The following is a 20,623-nucleotide window of genomic DNA, read 5'->3' on the forward strand; positions in this document are numbered from 1 at the left end:
CTCTTTAGGAAAATAATGACCATTGTGTCAAAAAAAAAAAAAAAAAAAAAACAGTAGAAGAAATTTGCAAGACCTTCCCAATCCCAATACTCAGAAGGTGGAGGCAGAAGGATCAGAAATTCAAGATCATCCTTAGCTAATAGTGAGTTCAAGGCTAACCTGGGCTATATGATACCTTGTCTCAAAAAATAAACAGAGCTACAAATGGCTCATTGGTTAAGAGTGCATACTGTTTTTGCAGAGGACCAAGTTTAATTCCCAGCACTCACATTAGGTGGCCCACAACTGCCTCTAACTCCAGCTCCAAGTGGATCTGATACCTCTGGCTTCCACAGGTGCTTGCACTCAGATGCACATACACACAAACTCATACATTCACAAAATTAAAAATAATACAAATTTTTAAAACAAAACAAGGATTGGAGAGATGGCTCAATAGTTAAAAGTACTTACTGATCTTGCAGAGGACCTGGGTTCAGTTCCCAGCACCTATATGGTACTATAGAGAAGTGGAAAGTTTTGTGTAATTGAAACCTTACTGCTCATTCTAAACTAGGTAGGTGGAGGGCTAAGGATAGAAGTGGCCCACTTTCTCTGTAGGACGTTTTGTCATTCTAAAGAAGTCTTCCCGTAGGAGTTGGGTAGGCAGAACTATGAATATAGACTTTCTCCTTAAGGGTAGCTAATTTGTGAAGATTTTAGCTAAAAATCCATAGTTAGGTACCTTAACATGTTCTTTGTTTTGTTCTTTGAGACAGGGTCTCACTATGCAGCTAATGCTAACCTTAAATTTGATATATAGTTCAGGCTTGCTTCAAACTCATCATCTTCCAGCCTAGTCTCCCAAGTGGTAGGGTTACAGGCTACTTCCTAAGAATTCTGTTAACTCATGGGCAAGCTTTGGGACCAACTTTGAGATTTCCAAAGGCCTTTGAAGGATAACATAGCCTTTGAGCAGGAAATGGAATTCTTAACAGGCCAGGAGTTTACCCCAGCACCCATGTAATAAGTCCAAGGTCAATGAAATTCTGTAGTTCAGTTTACAGATGTAAGACACCAAAATGCAGTATGTCAGACGATTCAGAGATCATGGAGCAAGAAGTATAAAAGATTGGCTATTTGAATGTTATTGAGTCTCTTGCTTTCCTTTTACCCTTGATGAGATCATGGAGATGGTATGGTATGATATGCCTCTGTGTAAAAGGTTCACAGATTTTGGAGGTGTTAATGGAAAAGAATATATTATGGAATCATCTTAAATGTCAACTTCCCTAATTCTTGCATAGCCCATTTCTTTTCTATTTAATAGTTCCTCTTGTTTTAAGGTAGCAGTGATTGAGTCCAGGTTATAACACATACAAGCTCTGCATCACTGAGCTACCCTCCCAATCCTATATGATTCCTTCAAAGCTACTGATAAAAGTTAATACTAAAAGTAGTGGGAAGAAAATAGTTTTTACATCAATAAAAGGAACAGGAAAGTGACAGCTATGTTTCACATACAAAGAAGACATGTACTATGTGCCAGAAGTTTTTATATCATTTAGTTATTATAGTGAGCCCCTCGGGGATTATTATTATGGACAGATTCAGGTCAAGGAAACTAAGGCTCAAAGATATTAAATAACTTACCCAGTGCTATAGAGCTACACTATGTGGATTCAAACTCAAAATTGGTTAGTCTCCATCCTCCCAATTTGATGTAAGAACTTACTGATGTTCTTAAAGTTCACGCTGGTATTTGATTGTGATTGGTATTAACATAACAAAAGGCAGTTTCATTAAAATACCTTTTCATCTTCATCTTTAATCATCTCTAATCTCCGCTTTTGAAATATTTTCATTTTATTCCCATGCAGCTTACCTTGTTAGTACAACATCCACTATTATAGATTATAAAACCTATTTTTCAACAGGGACATGCTGCTGAACATCATGACTATTCATGTGCTGGTTCTGGTGCTTTCAAACACATTTGTTTTGTGGTGCCCACTCTATTGCATTTTTGAGTAGGTTATAAATCTTGTTAAAACCAATAAAAATATAATTTCAGAATGTTTCAAAAGCAATCTCTCATGTCACTGAAGTCTCAACTCCTTTCTGTTTTTACTCTCTTCTTTACTCAGTGCAAAAAGGAATCTGATTTTCTCATTTTACCTTTAAAAATAATATTTTCCTAATTAGAAAAAGTGATACATGAAAGAATTTAAATATACATAAAGCAAAAAACTAAAAATTCCCTTACCTAGAGATAAAATATGATGAACATTTGAATGTTCTTCCTTTAAATATATGGATTGGAATGTTAACTCTGGTTTATTTTAGGATGTGGTACAGAAATTCCAAGTAAATATAGTGTGTGTGGTGTGTGTATACATATTTGTCTAAAATATTCACATTAATTTTTCAATTTTTTTCTCTAAATTTAACCCATTTCTCCATAGGGTAATTCTGAAAAGTTCTGATAACAAGGAATATTTCACTAGTTTGTCTAGCTGAGAGTTGAAAAATATAAGATTATATATAGAAATTTTGATATTCTTTATATTTTGATTTTTATTTACAATGATAGTCACTATATACAGGCCAAATTAGATACATATACAATCAAATTACATACATATGATGAATATTTGAATGTTTACAAAAATTTTTAAAACATTTGTTGAGTATTTTCTGTGTGACAGGCTCTATTCTAAAGATTTTGCTTATATCAATTCACTTACTCTTTCCAACAACTATATAAGGCAGGGACTGTTATTTATTACCCCTTTTACAAATAAGAAAAACTTGAACATCAAGCGTCTGATTTACTTGGAGTCTTGATTTATCAAAGAAACAATCATGGCAAACTAACATGGTTTTTATTTGCTCATTGGGTCATTTTATTGGTTTAACAGAGATGATTAATTAGGATTTTGTCCTGGAAAAAAAGCAGGGCAGACAATGAATATATTCTTTATTTCAAGAAAGGAAATGATGGCCTCAAATGATGTTCTTGTGGATTAATAAGGTGAAGGGGATAAACGAAGAACCAGGCTGAGCCCTTGAACTGAAAGGGCACATTGGTGAACCAGTATCAAGATGTGGAGCTGACAAATGACAGAGTGCTATCTAAGCCCGGGGAAGATAACACCAGAGCCCATGCTTCACCACCATCCCAAATTGCCTCTGTGAATACAAAGAGGAAAAGCATCTCAAAGAAAGCCAAAGTCTATTCCACAACCCAGTGATAATAGTGCCATCATGTTGGTACACATTTTCCTAGGCTCTGTTTTGAACAGGGCTTCTCTGAAGCAATAAAGATCTTGACAGAATGCCTCGTGATCCTGGAACACAAGACCATAGACTTGTGAACCCCTCCTCTTGTTTTCAGAGGGCATCATAAGACAACTCTTGTCTCCTGGATTCTCAGATACTCAGGAGGTATCTGAAGATTTTTTTTTTCTTTTCTCTCTGCAAAGCAAGTACTTGAATTATCCAGAATTAGGCCAAATTTCACATAGTAAGAGTACAGTCTTCCACAAGACTTGCCCCACTTCAAGTACTGGCTCCAAGATCAGAGGTTCCAAAACAACACATACTCTGACCAACTGGATACAAATTCAAAGATTCCCATCATTACCTCATATTTTAGAATTGGCTAGAATGATTTATAGAAATCAGGAAAGTCTATGCTTAAGATCACATTTTTATTACAAAAGATATAAATCTGGGGCTGGCAAGATAGCTCAGTGGGGAAAACACCATATAAAAGGTGGAAGGACAGAACCAATCCCACAAAACTGTCCTCTGACCTCCACACCCACACCTCACATCACATACACACATACACACAATGACAATAATAACTTTTTAAAAAAATTAGGGAGTGCAGCGATGACCCAGTGGTTAAGAACACTGACCTGCTCTTTCAGAGGACCTAGATTTGATTCCCAGCACCAACATGGTAGCTAACAACCATCCATAACTCCAGTTCTAGGGGATCCAATGCCCTCTTCTGGCCTCCATGGGCACTACATGTCATGGGGTACACTTACATATGTGCAGGCAAAACACCCAGACATAAAGTAAAAATAAATAAAATAAAATAAATTTAGCTTTAAAAAATTAAACAAGGGCTGGAGATATGGCTCAGAGGTTAAGAACACTAGTTGCTCTTGCAGAAGACCCAGGTTTGAATCCCAGCACCCACATGGCAGCTAACAACTGTCAATAACTCTAGTCCCAGGGGATTCAACAGCCTCTTCTGACCTCCGCAGGCATTGCACGACATGGATGCACTCACATACATGCAGGCAATACACACATACACATAAAATAAAAATAATAAAATGTTTTCAAAAAAATTAAACAAAAAAGATATAAATAAAATTAAAGAGAAATATACAGCAAAGTCTGTGAAAGACCCAAATGTGAAGTGTCTATGTTCTCATGGCATTTTGCCTTCCCAATACACCGCTGAATGATGGCTAATCAAGAAAGTTCACCTGACCTTCAGTATCCAGGGTCTTTATAAGGGACAGTTGATTCATTGACCATTACCAAGAGCTAGCTGTATCAGTTACTTTTCTTGGCACTGTGACTAAATGCCTGATAGGGAAATGATTTAAAGAAGAAAACGCCTATTTTAGTTCGTGGTCTAAGAGGATACAGTTCATCATAGCAGAAAAGGTATAGTAGTCAGCTCCACGGATCTTTCAGAAGTTGTGTGGTCACATCTGAATAAATCAGGAAGCAGAAAGAAGATGGGAAATGGAGCTAGACTAAAAAACTTCAAGGCTTGCTGTTATGTCTTGCATTGCTGGGTAGTGGTGGGTACAGATGGTGTGATACCTAATAATGAAATATCACATACAAGATAATTTAATACTAAAGAAAGTTGGGGATGGAGGTTCCCTGTTCTGTAGAACAAAGAACACTGAGTCTCTAACTTGCAAGGTTCTATTTGCAGGAATGGGGTACTCTAAAGCAGGTATTCTAGAACAAAGATAGGCAAATCAAAGGACATTTCTATGCAGGAACCCAGAAAACAATTAACAATAAAATGTGGCCTGTTTGCAAGGTATAGGGCAAATGTTGACATAACAGTGTAAATAAGGCATAGTGTTTTTTAAAAAAAATATTTTATTTTTTATTTTTTATTTTTATTTTATGTTTATGCATGTATTGCCTGCATGTAGGTAAGTGCACCCATGTTGTGCAATGCCTGCGGAGGACAGAAGAGGCTGTTGGATCCCCCTGGAACTGGAGTTTAAGACAGTTGTTAGCTGCTATGTGGGTGCTGAAATTCAAATCCAGGTCTTCCGCAAGAACAGCCAGTGTTCTTAACCTCTGAGCCATCTCTCCAGCCCCGGGCATAGTGTTTTTAAATCTAATCTAAACATAAAGGACACTGCACTTCAGAACCTGTGTCTGCATACATGCCTATCTAGTTCTGCTATCAAACACTCTTGGCTACTGATGACTTTGCACATGTGGTCAAGCATGCTTTCTGCAGAGTTTAAACAGGGTTGTTGTCTCCAACAGTCTGTCCCATAGTAATTTACTTCCTTGAGCTGGGCCTCACCTCTTAAAAGTTCCACAACTTCTCAAAACAGTGCCACCAGTTGGGAACCCAGTGTTCAAATACCTGTGGCTCTAAGAAACATTTTACATTCAACTCATAACATTCCATCCTTAACCCCGATAGGCTCATGGCCATCTTGTAATATAAAATGCATTCAAACCAACTTTCAACACTGTTCCAAAGTCTAAAGTCTATTCTTAGATTCAAAACGCACTCTTAGCTGTAAGTACCTGTAAAATAAAACACAAATTACATACTTTCAATTAAAAAATGGCACAGAGTAAATATTCCCATTTCAAAAGGAAGGCATGGGGCACCTCAAGGGAAGGTCATACCAACAGAAAGACCAAAACTTAGCAGGGTATCACCAAACTCTGCAGCTCCATATCTGGCATCTTGGGCTCATGATGGAATCATCTGTGATCCAGCATGCTTGTGTAGCTCTGCCTCTCCAGTTCTGTTGCACATATGGCCTAGCTCTTGGGCTGGCTCCACTTGGTGCCTACAGTTTGTCCATGTTTCTGAAATCTCTAGTATCTTGGATCTCAATTATAACTTGAGTTTGACCTCCACAGCTTCACATATAGCCCACTCAGGAGCTCCTTAGAGGGAATCCAATCCTGCTACATGTTGCTAGAAAGCCAAAGTGGCTTTCTAGAATCTTGGTGAAACCCTCAAAGACCCCTCACTCTTGCATTTTGCATGCCTTCTATTGTTATTCCCAGGAGCTCTCAAAAGGTAGAGCCTTGCCCTCAAGGCATCTTTCCTATTGCCCAAGTGCTAAGTTTGAGGTTTCTTTTTAGTTGCACTAATCTAATAATTACAACTGCTTTGTCTGAACCTGCCCATCCACCCTGTTTGCAACTTTAACCAGGTTCAAGCTCCTTGTCAAACTACATATTTTTCTGCTCCATTTTCTGCTCTATTTCACTATAAATCTGTGTAAATGCAGTGTGCAATATCAATGCCACAGCCTAAACAGTGTAGAATAAACATGGCACAGCCTGAATACTATGGTGTCCTGAAATTTCCTCTATTCAATAATTACTTTTTAATTCATCCTCATTCAAATTTTCAAGACATCAGCAGAATGCCATGTTTCTTCACCAGAATAGAAATCCAAATAGCCTCAAGCACAATTCCACATAAAGTCCTTGTTTCCCCTGGAAATCTCAGAAACCCAACATTTACTGTCCACATTTGTAACAACATTCTGGTTGTCTTCATTCCTATCAGAATTGCCTATTAAGTTCTGCTTAGAGCATAGAGACTGCACCTCCAAACTCTTTCACATTCCTCCTATAAACTAGCTCTCTAGGAATCACATTGTGCTGGATAGCTTCAGTTGTCAACTTAACACATCTGGGTGGAGGGAACCTCAACTGAGGAATTTTCTCCATTGGATTAGCTTGTGGCCATGTCTATGGGGCATTGATTGTTGCATGATATGGGAAGGTTCAGTCCACTGTGGGAAGTGCCACCCCTGGGCAGGTTGTTTTGTATTGTATAAGAAACAGACTAAACATGGACGAGAGGAGAAAGCCAGTAAGCAGCATACCTTCATGGTCTGTGCTCCAGGTTTCTGCCCTGAGTTCCTGCCTTGCCTTCCCTTGATCATAGACTGTGCTGTAGGCTAAATAAACCCTTTCTGCCTAGGTTGGTTTTGATCAGTGTTTTTATCACAGCAATAGAAAATAACTAGGACACAAATGGTCAAGTTTATTGTGGCAATGCCCCTATTTCTCAATTCCAAGTTTATATATTATTTTTTCATTCGCGGGGCCAAATACATGAAAAGAAGCAACCTAAAGGAGAAAGGTTTATTTGGCTCACAGTTTGAAGGAATACAGTCCATGTTGGTGAAGGGAAGGCAGTAGGAAGCTCCATGGTAGAAGCAGCTTATGGCAGCTGTTTGTTCACATATGCGTGGATTAGGAAGCAAAGAGAGGACAGGAAAAGGAGCTAGGCTATAAAGCACCTCTCCACAGAGACTCACTTCCTCCAGATAGGCTCCACTTTTTAAAAGTTCCAAAATCTCCCCAAATCAGCAGGAAAATATGTATTCAAATACATGAGCCTATGGGAGATATTTCCCATTCAAATCATAACAACTATCAAAATTGCCAAAGACATTTTTATTGCCTAGGAATTCTAGAGATTTAGTTTCCCTTCCATGAACTAGGAACAAAGGCCAGCCAAATTCTTTATTAAATTATATTTTCTCTCCCACTGTTAGCTACAACTATAGTCTATTAAAACTGCTTAGCTGCAGCATGGAATTGGTTCCTTGGTAACAGGGTATTCTACCACTCACATTGCATTGTCATCCAGTCTCTTTTGTTTCTGTGTGGTCCAATGGGACAAGGGGCATGGTACCTTTGCTGCATTTTCTTTTGTTAACTCTATAAATAATAAATTGCTTGAATTTTTAGAAGGGCATATTGTTTCTTTATCAGCCAAATATGTGAACCTTGCTTGACCTGTCATGTACAGAAATAATAAAAATCTCAAAGGGACAAGTAAGGGGTATTAAAGTATTCAATTTGAATTTTAAGGGTATGCAAACGGAAGCTGGCAAGGTGGCACATGCTTACCCCAGCACTTAGGAGGATGAAGCAGAAGAATCACAGGTTCTTCTGTGATTAGCCTTCTTCCAGCTAAGGCTATATAGTAAGTGCTAAGGTAGCTTGGGCTACTCTGCCTCAAAAAAAAAGTCGATAAATATACAAAAACATGTAACTGAAGTCTGGCATGGTGGCTCACCCTGTAATGCCAGCATTTGGGAGGCAGAGGCAGGTGGATTTCTGGGAGTTCAAGGCCAGCCTGGTCTACATAGTGAGTTCCAGGCCAGCTGGGGCTACAGGGAGACCCTGTCTCAAAAAAGACCACAAAAAAGCCCCAAAACAAACATGTAACTGGAGCACTTCAGCAGGCTAGATATGAGTCACAAATACAGAAAAAAATAAGTTGTATATTGTGTGTGACAAATGATGCCCAGGAGGGGTTGATTTCTTAGAAGGAGAGGATACAGAGAAACTAATGGTAAAGGACTACTGTGATATTATCTCATATTGTCAGAATAAAGTTTTATTCTCTGAATAAAAATGATTTTAGGCGGTCTTATTTCCAACCTCATCTCTAAAACTATCTTTTCTACATCTTCCCAACAACTACTTTTATATCCCATTTCTGCTTCAATAGATCTGGAAATGAAGAGATGACCAATTATTCTGAGGGCAACTGATTCTATTAATATAGATCTAATCATTTTTGCATTCTTTCTTATATTGAGCTGAAACTTGGCTTCTAGTAATCTTCACTATTGATCGTTTACCACCTCACACAGCAGTATTCACACAGCTATTAGCTATGCCTTGTGATAGATCTTCTATGAAATCAACCAATTAAATATCTGCTTTCATCCATGCTCATATGGCTCTGTCTTGGTCCTCCCTACTTTATTCTGCTATCTCATCAGCCTCTCTCTTAAAATAGAATACATAGCTCCAATTTAATCAGTGGAAAGTACAATGAGATTACAGTTTCAAATAAAATAGCTTATTTCATTTTTTAATTTTTGTAAGTGTATTTTGTAAACTTTTAATGTCTTTTTCCAAAAATGATTTGAGGGAGAATGGAAACTGAAATGCATATTAATGTATCATTCTGTTGTACTGGTGAATCTTGATTTTTTTTTTTTTTAAAGTCAGAATCTGGATCACAGTATATAATTCAGCCTGGTCTCAAACTTGTATTCCTTCTACCTAAGTGCCTGCACCATCATATGCATTTTTTTCCTTTTTCTTGGTGCGTGTGTGTGTGTGTGTGTGTGTGTGTGTGTGTGTGTATGTGGTGTGCACATGTGGAGGTCAGAGTTGATATCAGGTGTCTTCCTCAATCACTTCTCCACCTTATTTTTTGAGTCAGGGTCTTTTTCTGAACCTGAAGCTTGTTGATTTGGGTGGCCAGTCTGATCAAAAAAAAAAAAAAATCTCAAAGATTCTTCTGTCTTCATGTTCCCAGCACTTGGATTATAGGCACACACTAACATACTTGTTTTTATATGGGTAATGGGAAGCAAATCAGATCCTAATGTTCGTACAGCAAGCACTATACCCACTCAGCCATCTCTTGAGCCTCCTACTATATTACTTTTAATAATATTTTTAAATAATTTGGTTTGATTTTATATTATTAAAATAATACATGTTCATGGTCAAAATAATTCAAACAGTACAAATAGTAGTAGGGGAAAATAGCAAAAAAAAAAAAAACAAAAAAAAAAAAAAAAAAAAAAACAAGAGAATAGCACAACAAAACCTGTCCAACTTTCCAGTCTACACTCACACTGCCTAAAGGTAACCACAATTTATTGTATATATCCAGAATTTTCTTCTGTATTGGGCATCTTTCCATAACAGCACCCTGGATCTACCTTACTCTTTTAAATCATATTTTATTGCAATGGTTATAGTATCATTTGTTTAGCTAGTCCTACGTAAATGAATATTCAAGTCCTTTTTCATTAAAAAAAAAAACAAAAACACTTTGTATGTGTTGCTTTGAACATGAGAAAATATATCTGTAGAATAAATTCCTTGAAGTAGATCTGCTGTGTCAAAATTGATGTATCTTCAAGGGCATATTGAATTATGTTCCTACTATGCGTTACAACTTATTTTCCCATGTGCCTAACTTGAAATCGAAAGGATGGCAGTATAACTTGGACTGGCTATCTTCTATTTGTCCCCGCAGATTCACCTTGTACTTTTCCCTACCCAGGACGACAACCCCTGGGTTCTGTGCCTCCCTTCCTACCTTCCAGCTTTAGGAGGGAGCATGATCAGACAAACTAGGGTAATAAGGAAGGTGAAATTGAGATACTCATTTCCTGGGTTGTCTACTTTGCAGGAGGTCTCTGTGGGCTGGCTGTGACCCTTAAGTAAAGGACACAGCTGCCCAGGCAGCCTTCTCCCCACACCCTTCTGCTCCCAGATTCCAGCCACAACTTTTTCTCTGACCTTTCAAGCACAAGTCTGTCCTACTGGGCCAGGTTCTGCCCTCTTTCTTGTAGCTTTCCTGCCACCTACCCCAGCTTTGTAAAGAATAATATCCTCATTAAGCACTCCTCAAAGTACCTAATTTTAGTGTTCCGTTTTCTGCCAGTTCTGGTTCCTGGGACCTTAGCCTAAAGAAGTTCCCCCAGACTCCTAATTTCCCCTGCACTGTGTAAACTATTCTTCTAAATCCTTGTCTTCTAGTTCTCCAGATTCTGTTGTTGCTCTAACTGGTTAAGAACCCTGACTCAATTAAGTAATTTCTGCTTAAGGAGAGCAGAAAATCATAGTAATTCAGCCAATGAGAATTTATTGAGTACCCACTACAGGCTAGACACTGTCCTGCTATGGGCTTTGAGAAGAAGATGAGAGAGAGAGAGAGAGAGAGAGAGAGAGAGAGAGAGAGAGAATGTACATGTGTGTACAGGTGCATGTATGTGTCCATGCATATGCGCCTGTATACACATGTAGAGGCCAGAGGTTGACATCAGGTATCTTCCTCTATCACTCTCCACCTTATTTTATTTTATTTTTTTGTCTTTTTGAAGCAGGTCTCCAGCTGTCCTGGAACTCACTACATAGACCAGGCTGGCCTTGAAGTCACAGAGATCCCCCTGCCTCTGCCTCCCAAGTGCTGGGACTACAGGCGTGCACCACCACGCCCGGCTCCACCTTATTTTTTTTGAAAGAGTCTCCCACTTAACCTGGAACTCAATAATTGGGCAGACTATATGGAAAGTGAGCCCCTGGCATCTTCCTGCCTCTACTTCCCTGTACTGGGATTACAGGAGTACACTGCCAACACCTGGTTTTTACATGGGTGCTGGGGATCCAAACTTAGGTCCTCATTTACTGAAGGAGCCATCTCTTCAGCCCCAAAGTTCCTCTTTTGATGTTGCATTCTATAGTAAATGAATGAATAAGTGATATTATTTTAGACAGTGTTGAATTACTCTGAGGAAAATAAAGCAAATTAAGGATAGGAGGGTGACTATACAGATATTTTTTAAAAGAATAGTCAGGAGTTCTCTCTAAAGTGATGTAATCTGAGCATGGAATTGAGTTAGGAGGAACACCTTATGTGACTATCTTGGACATATGTAGCAACTCTGTGTTTGGAGTAAGCCTGTCATATTTGAAGATCAGTATAAAAGCCAGAGTTGCTTTGAATTGTGTGGCAAACAAGTTTATAAACATTTTATTAGTGTACAGTCATTCTACGAAGCAACAGCTTTCAAAGTGACATGTTCAGTCAAATATATCACTTATTTTGACCATATTCACCCTCATTACATTCCCATTTCCCCTTATTTCTCGCATAAGTCCTTTCTCTTCCCATATTCTCCCTTCTTCCCCCCGCCCTCTGCATTCTATATGAAAGAAAATGTGATATTTGTCTTATTCTACCTTATTTCACTCAACATGATGACCTTCTCCCCAGTTCCACCCATCTGCATGTGAATAATTTCATTCTTCTTCTCTGAAGAAGTGGCATACAGCTCTGCTGTGTATATATACCAATTTTCTTTATCCATCTGTCTGTTGATGGATAGTTCTAGGCTGGTTCAATATATTGGCTATTGTGAATAATGACACAAAAAAATGGATGTACCGGTATCTATATGGTATGATTTAGATTCATTTGTATATATACCCAGGAGCTGCATAGCTAGATCATACAGTTGTTGTATTTTAAGTTTTTAAAAAAATTTTTGGAAACTTTGTGCTGATTTCCACAGTGGCTATACTCGTTTACATCCCTGCCAGCAATGAACAAGCATTCCTTTCCCCATGCATCCTCACCAGCATAAAAAAAAAATGATAGAGATCCTGACAAAGTCAAAATAGAATCTTAATATAGTTTTGATTGGCATTTCTCTGATGGTTAAGGATGTTAGATATATTTTCACATATTCATCAGCCATTTGTACTTTTTCTTCTTGTGTACATGTTCATGTGTGTGCCTGGGTATGTCCATGCATGTGGATGCCTGAGATTGACATAAGTGTCTTCCTCAATCACTCTCTACCTTAATTTTTGTGACAGTGTCTCTCACTGAACCTGGAGCTTACTGATTCAGCTGACTGGCTGGTCCACAAGCCTCAAAGATCTTCCTATCTCTCCCTCCCTAGCACTGAGATTACAGGCATCTGCCAACAAGTTCAGCTTTTTCGTGTGGGTGCTGGGAACTGTACTTCTTCTTTTGAGAAGTATTTGTTCATTTCATTTGCCCAATTACTGACTGGATTCTCTTGTGTTTAATTTTTGAGCACTTTATAGATTCTAGCTATTAAGCTCCTATCAGTTGTATGGAAGGCAAAGATTTTCTTCCATTCTCTGTCTCTCCATTCTGTTGCCTCCTTTGCTATTCAGAACTTTTTGAAAAGTTTTATTACAAAATTTGAAAATTTCTAACAAAATAAAAAGCAGCTACCAAGAAAAATAATGGTATCATCTCTTTGAACATAGCCAACAAATTAGTGTCTAGTCATGTCCAATTCCTACTGCACTATTGGTATATGAAATCAAAAAGGAAGTCCAACTCTCACAATCACAGCCCAAAAGGGATGGCACTGATTGGAATCTTATGGGATACATAAATGATTCCTGCTATTTCAATATGCAGAAAGTTAAATGTATCAAAATATTCTCCTTTTCAAGTTCATGCAATCCAATTTGTTGGTTCTTGATATTTCTTGATCTGTTACAGCTCTTTTCAGAAATTTTTTGGATATGCTTATATCTTGAAGTGTCTTCTTCTAGCAGTTATAGTTTCAGGTCTTACAGTAAGATCTTTAACACATTTTGAATTTATTTTTATTTATTTATTATTTTCTATGTATATGAGCATATTGCCTGCATGTGTATATGTGTACCTGTGTTGTGCAATGCCTACAGAGGTCAGAAGAGGGAGTTGGATCCCCTGTAACCAGAGTTACAGATGGTTGTTAGCCACCATGTGGGTGCTGGGAACTGAACCCAGGTCCTCTGCAAGAGTGGCCAGTGCTCTTCAGTGCTGAGCCATCTCTCCAGTTCCGAATTTATTTTTATGTAAATGAGAGATGAGGATCTAGTTTCTTCTGCATGTCCATATCCAATTTTACCAGAATCATTTGTTAAAGAGACTGTCTTTCCTCCAATTGTGTTTTTGTCAACTCTGTCAAAAGTTGTCTGTAGCTGTGTAGGTCTATTTGAGGTTCTCCTGTTCTGTTCCATTGGTCTATGTGCCAGTACCACACTGTTTTTATGACTATGCTCTACAGAATAACTTAAAATCAGATATTGTGATACCTTCAACATTGATTATTTTGCTCAGGATTGCTTTGGCTATTTGGGAACTTTTATGTCTTCTTATGAAACTTGGGATTTTTTTTTCCTAGTTCTGTAAAGAATATCTTTTGAATTTTGATAGGGCTTGCTCTGAATGTGTAGAACACTTTTGTTAATATAGCCATTTTCACAATATGAATTCAGGAAATCATAAGCATAGGGGGGCTTTCCATTTCTAATACCTATTATCCAAGTTTTTTTCAGTATTTTATTTTATTTTTTATTGTGGGATTGGAGAGATGACTCAAGGGGTAAGAGCACTTGCTGTGAAAGCAAAAGGACCTGAGTCAAATCTCCAGTGCCATGTAAAAGCTGGGCATGGCTGCACATGCTTGTAAGACCAGGGTTGGTGAGCAGAGACAAATGGATCCTGGGAGCTCACCGCTGAGTCAGTTCAGCAGAAATGGTGAGTTTCAGTGAGAGACCTTGTCTCATAAAAATAAGGTGGAGTGTGAAGGAAAGCATCTGCTTCTGGCCTCCTTATGTGGATCCTGAGATTTGCCTTCTCAATAAGAAACAAGAATAAAGAGGAAATTTCCCGTTTCCTTCCCTTCTTTCTTTGGATGCTTTGAATGTGATGCCTGGAAATATAATAATCTGACAACCATGGGATGATAAGCCAGATTTAAAAGACAACACATGAAAATGGCAATGTGAAGGGAAAGAAAGGACACTAAAGGATGCCTTGGACCTTTTAAGAGATCACTTGCCCCTAGACTTCCTGCCAAGCAAGTAAATAAAAACAAACAAATAACAACCAGAACAAAACATGCTTATAGTTTCAGTCATAATTATTTGAAGTTTCTGCTCCTTGCAGTTAATAACACAATAGCACACCAAGCCACACTCTGAGAAATGGTAACCAAATTACATGAGGAGAACAGGGACCAGATCGTGTATTCTCTTAGGAGTAAGACATGAAATCTTGGTTTTATTCTAAGTTGTATTAGCAGATAACAATCTATTTTAGGAAAATTTTCTTTTATAAAAAGTTGTAAAATGTGATAAAATATAATTCATGATTAAAATAATAGCTGTTGTGAGGGTCAATTTGAAGTGTAAACTTGGTTGGGTTAAGGGATGCCTAGATAACTAGTGAAGTATTACATTTGGGTATATATAAGATATATGTATATACACATATATATGGGGAGGAGAAATGGAGAGAAAGAAGACTCATTTAAATCAGCAGACTTAGTGAAATAAAAACATCTACCATCACCAATGTGAGCAGGCACCATCTAATCTGTGGAGGGCATGGGTAGAACAAAGAGCTGAGGAAAGAATGCTTTCCTACTCTGGAGCTTAAACAATCATCTCCTGCCCTCAGTCGTCAGAATCACATGTTCTTGGGGTTTTGAACTTGGCCCAAGAGTGACACCACTGACTTCTCTGGTTCTCAGGCCTTTTAAGATGGAAAGCAAACTATAATACTAACTCATTTGGTTCTCAAAATCGCAGATTTGGGATTTTTTTTTTTTTTTTGGTTTCCAGAAACACAAGAGCCAAATACCACAATAAATATCTGTCTACCTAGCAATCATCTATTTATCTATCCACAATCTAGCATCTATCTGAATATATGCACATATCTTATTGATTCTGTTTCCCTAGAGAACCCTAATTCCAATTTATTATTTAGAAAAATTACTATTAGAACCAGATTAAAATAATAAAAGCTTCACAAATAACTCATGAAATATTATGGCTGAAACCATTCAAATGGTGAGAATTTTTCTGACCCTTTATGTTTGGGAGAACCTTTAACAGAGGTTCTAGGGGTTCTAGGCAGCACTTCTGTCAGATCCACACATGTCCATGTCTTTACCAATTACATGCAGCTTCAGCCTTCTCTCTCTGAAAGGAAGGCAATTTCTGTTTGTAAGCATGGCTGTCCTGAATACCCTGGGTGTTGTTTTTCTCCTAGCTGGGACCAAGAGTCACAAAATGAGGTAGCTCATTTAAAAATTTTCCTCATGGTTGTTCTGTTTCCCATTCAGGAAAAAGATTATTGGTTACCATGGCAATCAGCTTCCACAGCATTCCATTCTAAGTAACTGCACAGGTACAGCACAAGCTTTACTCCACATTCTTTACTGTAGTTCTCTGCAGACCTGCTTATTTTTTCCAGCCTGTTCCTGGTGACTGCTGCTTCAAATAGCCAACAAAACAAACAACTTAAAGTTAAACTGGATACTTGTTTGAAAGGCACTTATATCCTCCTGAATATTAACAATTTACAAATAAAGTTGTATATCAATTTCCTCTAATTTTATTCTCTTTAGGCCCTCAGTAGCACCTAACTAAAAATCTTTGAGTGTCTTCTTTCACAAGCCTAGGGGTGTATTTGTACTCTTTTGATTGTACCTGGAAAACCATCAATGAAATTAAAATAAGAATCAGAGCAGGAGAGAGTTTTATGACATAATTTCACATGATCTGTATGATAGTTTTCCTATGGATAATTCTTCAACCTCTCCCCCAACTCATAAACTGTTCTGATTTTTTTTAAAAAAAAGTATGGATGTTCTCAGATGGGTAAAAGCTATCCTGAAGACACTGTCTTGGAGAAGATAAACACTTATATCCCCATTCTTGAAGCTGTTTATTTTTAAACTAAGTTTCCTTTGAAAAGACTTTCAATTACTCTGTTTCTATTTTGACTATTACTGATAATAATAAAAGATGGGTTTACACAAGCCAAACTCAAAGATGGCCTGGGTTGCTAAATTGTAGAGAATGTGGATTGATATTCTTTTTTAGCATCCATTAGAAAAATCTTTTTCTGCTTCTTCATTCTTTTCTTATAATTACTTTTAGTCTTTGCTGGTTATTTAGTCTCCTCATAATTAGGTGTCATAAGCTAGGGAAATTTCTACTGTATGGGGAGAAAGCCTCCTATCTATTATTTCTGTTTATGGCTTTATTTGAAGCAACAATGGTATTTTGTGATTAAAAAAATAGGACACTCCAAAGGGAGTTGCTATTGTCTAATGTTAGTCAATTAAAAATAAAATCTGGCTCTCCTTTTCCTGAATTTTTTTTCTAGCTTCTGAATGACTTTTCATTGAAAAAAAGACACAAAATAATCTCGTGACCAATCTATGAACGTTTCATTGGAGACCTACCATCTCCTACTAAGGGCACGGAAGTAAACTCAGAAACTGAAACAGATGCCTTCGCCCACAGATTCTAAAATCAGAGGGTATAAACCGCCCCATAAATTTTGAGAGTGTAGTGGGAAACAGGAACTGTTAAAAAAAAAATGAAATGCTACTCAAGTACTTTCTTTCTCTTCCGGTGAAAGAAATGCATTACTTTCTAGGAAGTTCAATACTTAAAAAAAAAAAAAAAAAAAAAAAATTACAGCTGAAAATTCATGACTAGAATTTGGGTTATGACAGCTCATTTTTGGAGGAAAGATGTTTACTCACAGATGGAAAACCATAAAATGGATCTCTGACTCCTCTCAAAAGTGTATTGGCATTACTTCAAAGTAGAGGAAGAAAATGTATTTACTTTTTTTCTGAGACGATATCTCACTACATAATGGTTTTAGTCACACCCATGGTATTTACAGGTAAGTACTTCCAGATAAGATAATCCCACACAAATGAGAAAGAAAAAATATTGGCCAGTTATGAGGTTGAAATTATCACATAATTTTAAGTCACCATACCCCAGTGAACCATTAGATTTATATACAAAAAGGTTGCTCTCAATTTCAGTTGAGAGACAGATGAGAAGGAAGCCTGCTACTGTGAAGAGCAGAGACTCCTAGGAAGGGTCAGTTCTACAGACACAGTAGCAGCTGACAAACTGCCTTGCTATTTGGGTGAAAATCAGTTGAGTAAAGATTATAAATGGGAGGAAGTTGCAATGGCAGGCTTAAGTGCAGTGTTTGAAAATGGTGAGCTAATTAACAAGGAGAGAAAGAACTACAAAGAGAAAATTACTTCAGATAGGAAAGAGGTTTGTTTTTGTTTTTTTTGTGTGTGTGTTTGTATTTTAGAGAGCAGTAATAATTTGCATGTTGATTTGCAAAGAGTCAAAAGATGACATTATTTGAAGAATGACAGTTTTATTCTTTTAACATTTTATATGTAAGCTCCATTTGTCTAGATTATAACTTATTACAAGTTTCTATTAGTATGACAATATATTAAACTGGCAAGAAGGTATTTGCTTTCCTTAACCTTTGATTATAACCTTAAAAAAATTGTCACACAAGTGCAAGGACCACAGTTGGAGCCCCTGCACCTACATAAATCCTGAGTGGCTGTGGCAGCCCACCTGCAATCCCAGCTCTGGGGAAGGTGGAGACTGAAGGCTGAGAGCAAGCTGGCTATTGGTCTAGCCCTTCAGCAAGTTCTGGGTTCAACTGAGAGATGCTGTCTCAATTAATATGGTAGACAGCAATTGAGGAAGACTCCTGACATCAAACCTCCAGCTTCCACATGCATGAACACATGTGAAAGCACATACATGTGCACATACACAAATGCACACACATCACACACATATACACGTGAGAAAAAAGAAAAAGCTCAATATTTTTAATATTTCAAACTTAAAGCAAGATCATGATTTTATGTGACGGCATATGACCAGAAAGTCTGAATCAGTTGAAAACTGGTTCTAATGGTTTTTGCTGGTGTCCTTTAATCTTGTTTCCAAACCTGAGCAAGAAAGTATAAATGTAGAAAAATTTGAAGGGAATGTTCATTAATTAGGACTCAGGTGAGTTAATATTAAAAATGTTTTAAAACCCTTACATAGGAGGTGGAGAGCTGGCTCAGTGGTAAGAGCACTGGCTGCTCTCGCAGAGGACCCGGATTCAGTTCCCAGCACCTCAGGATTACATGGGTGCACTTACACATGTGCAAGCAACACACTCATACACATAAAATAAAAAATAATAAAGTACCCCATACATAGCAGGCCCAGCATGGTAACACCCCAGTAATCCCAGGACTTAGGAGGCTGAGGCAGGAGGATCTTTAGTTTAAGGACAACTTGGGTTAAATAGTGAGACCCTATCTCAAACAAAAGCAAAACAAAACCTAAGAGACACACACACACACACACACACACACACACAAAACCCATTCCCTAGTATACATTTTATGGTATTTTAGATGACTTTATTTTGAACTTCATTGGTATTTATTTATTATACTGAAGATAACTTCATGGTTTGGAAATGCCTTGGATTATCTAGGTCACTTCAGATTTTGAATATTCTATTTATTATCAAATGTGTCTAGTCTTTAGTTTGTAAAATATGGTCACTGAATTTATAGAATAATTGAAATAATAATGGCCTTTGGCACTATGCAGCAATTCTATTTCTGGGCCATGAGTGTCAAGTTAAATCAAATAAAATCAAAGGTCATTATGTGACTCTACCTAATACCAAGCTGCCTCAAGGTCTTTTTAAAACTTTATAATTTTTAAAACACGGTTTCTATAGATGCTCATAGCCATAAATTTAGATGGCTAAGCATCTTTGCCATAAAGGAAATGAAAAACAAAGTACTTGAGAGGTATTATACTTGTAACAGTTAAAAACTAAAAAAAAAAAAGAAAAAGCAATCCAAATTTATGTTTGTGTTCATTAAAAAGGACCTGGTGATATTCCTTTCCAGACTGCAATTCATATTCTTGATAAAGCAGAACTGAGGGAATCATTGGCATGCTGTAGGACGATAGTTAACTGACTGAACTAAGTTTTAAGTTTAACTCATGATGCTATGCCAAACTATGAGTATTTTGCGAATGAAAACATTTAGATCATTTGATGACGTTCCTCTACTTTAATTGCTATTCTTTATAATAGAAGGTTGTTCCTAACTCCAGTCTTTAAGTTCGTGATTTAGGTAGCCAGAAGGGGGGAAAGTTTAAAAGTCGACTATGTTCAGAATGGTATTTATGACCCGTTTCTAAAATTAACTGATTTTTCCCAAGTCACAGTGTAAGTACATCTACCATGAATGATCAGGCTCTCTCTCCCACATCTCCCTGCAGGTTGGGATGTGAGCAGCCCCGGGATGCTGCTGCAAACCCGGTGGGAGTGGGAGATAGGCTATTACCCACTTAACACTTCGGCACTGTTGCTATGCATGATTCACCCGCGTTTGGCACATTTGTGGCAAGGAAATCTCCTGCCGTTTCCTTCCCGGAGCTCTCCTCCGGCTGTCTCCAGTGCTTTGGCCTTTAAGGAAGAGAGCAGGTGGGCACAGCGGCGTTCGCCCAGTCGTCCTCCCCCTGCTCCTTCCCTAATTTAGCAGTACTTCCGGCCGCGTGACATCATCCCCCGCACGGGTGACGTGAGCGGCGGATGACGTGTGTGCGGAGAGGAGCGCGCTGACGTTGCTATTTAAAGGTCCTCCTGCGGGGAGGATGGAGACGCAGCGCGAGCACCTAGTGCGCGGCGCAGGTGAGGCCGTGGCGGCAGGGAGCCGGGCCGGGAGCCAGTGAAGGAGCCGAGCGCGCTGCCCGCCCGCCGCCGGCCGCTAGAGGAAGGAAAGGCAGGAGGGACAGCCCGACGCACGGGCCGGCCCAGCACCCCTCCTTGGCCGTCCCTAGCGGCCAGTGAGCCCGCCCCCTCGCGGCTGCGCGGCATCCCGCCGCCTTCGGACGCGGCCTGGGGCCGAGCCCGGGCCCC

The sequence above is a fragment of the Nannospalax galili genome, unplaced genomic scaffold (genome assembly GCF_000622305.1).
Source record: "Nannospalax galili isolate Female #2095 unplaced genomic scaffold, S.galili_v1.0 scaffold45, whole genome shotgun sequence".
NCBI classification, from domain to species: Eukaryota; Metazoa; Chordata; class Mammalia; order Rodentia; family Spalacidae; genus Nannospalax; species Nannospalax galili.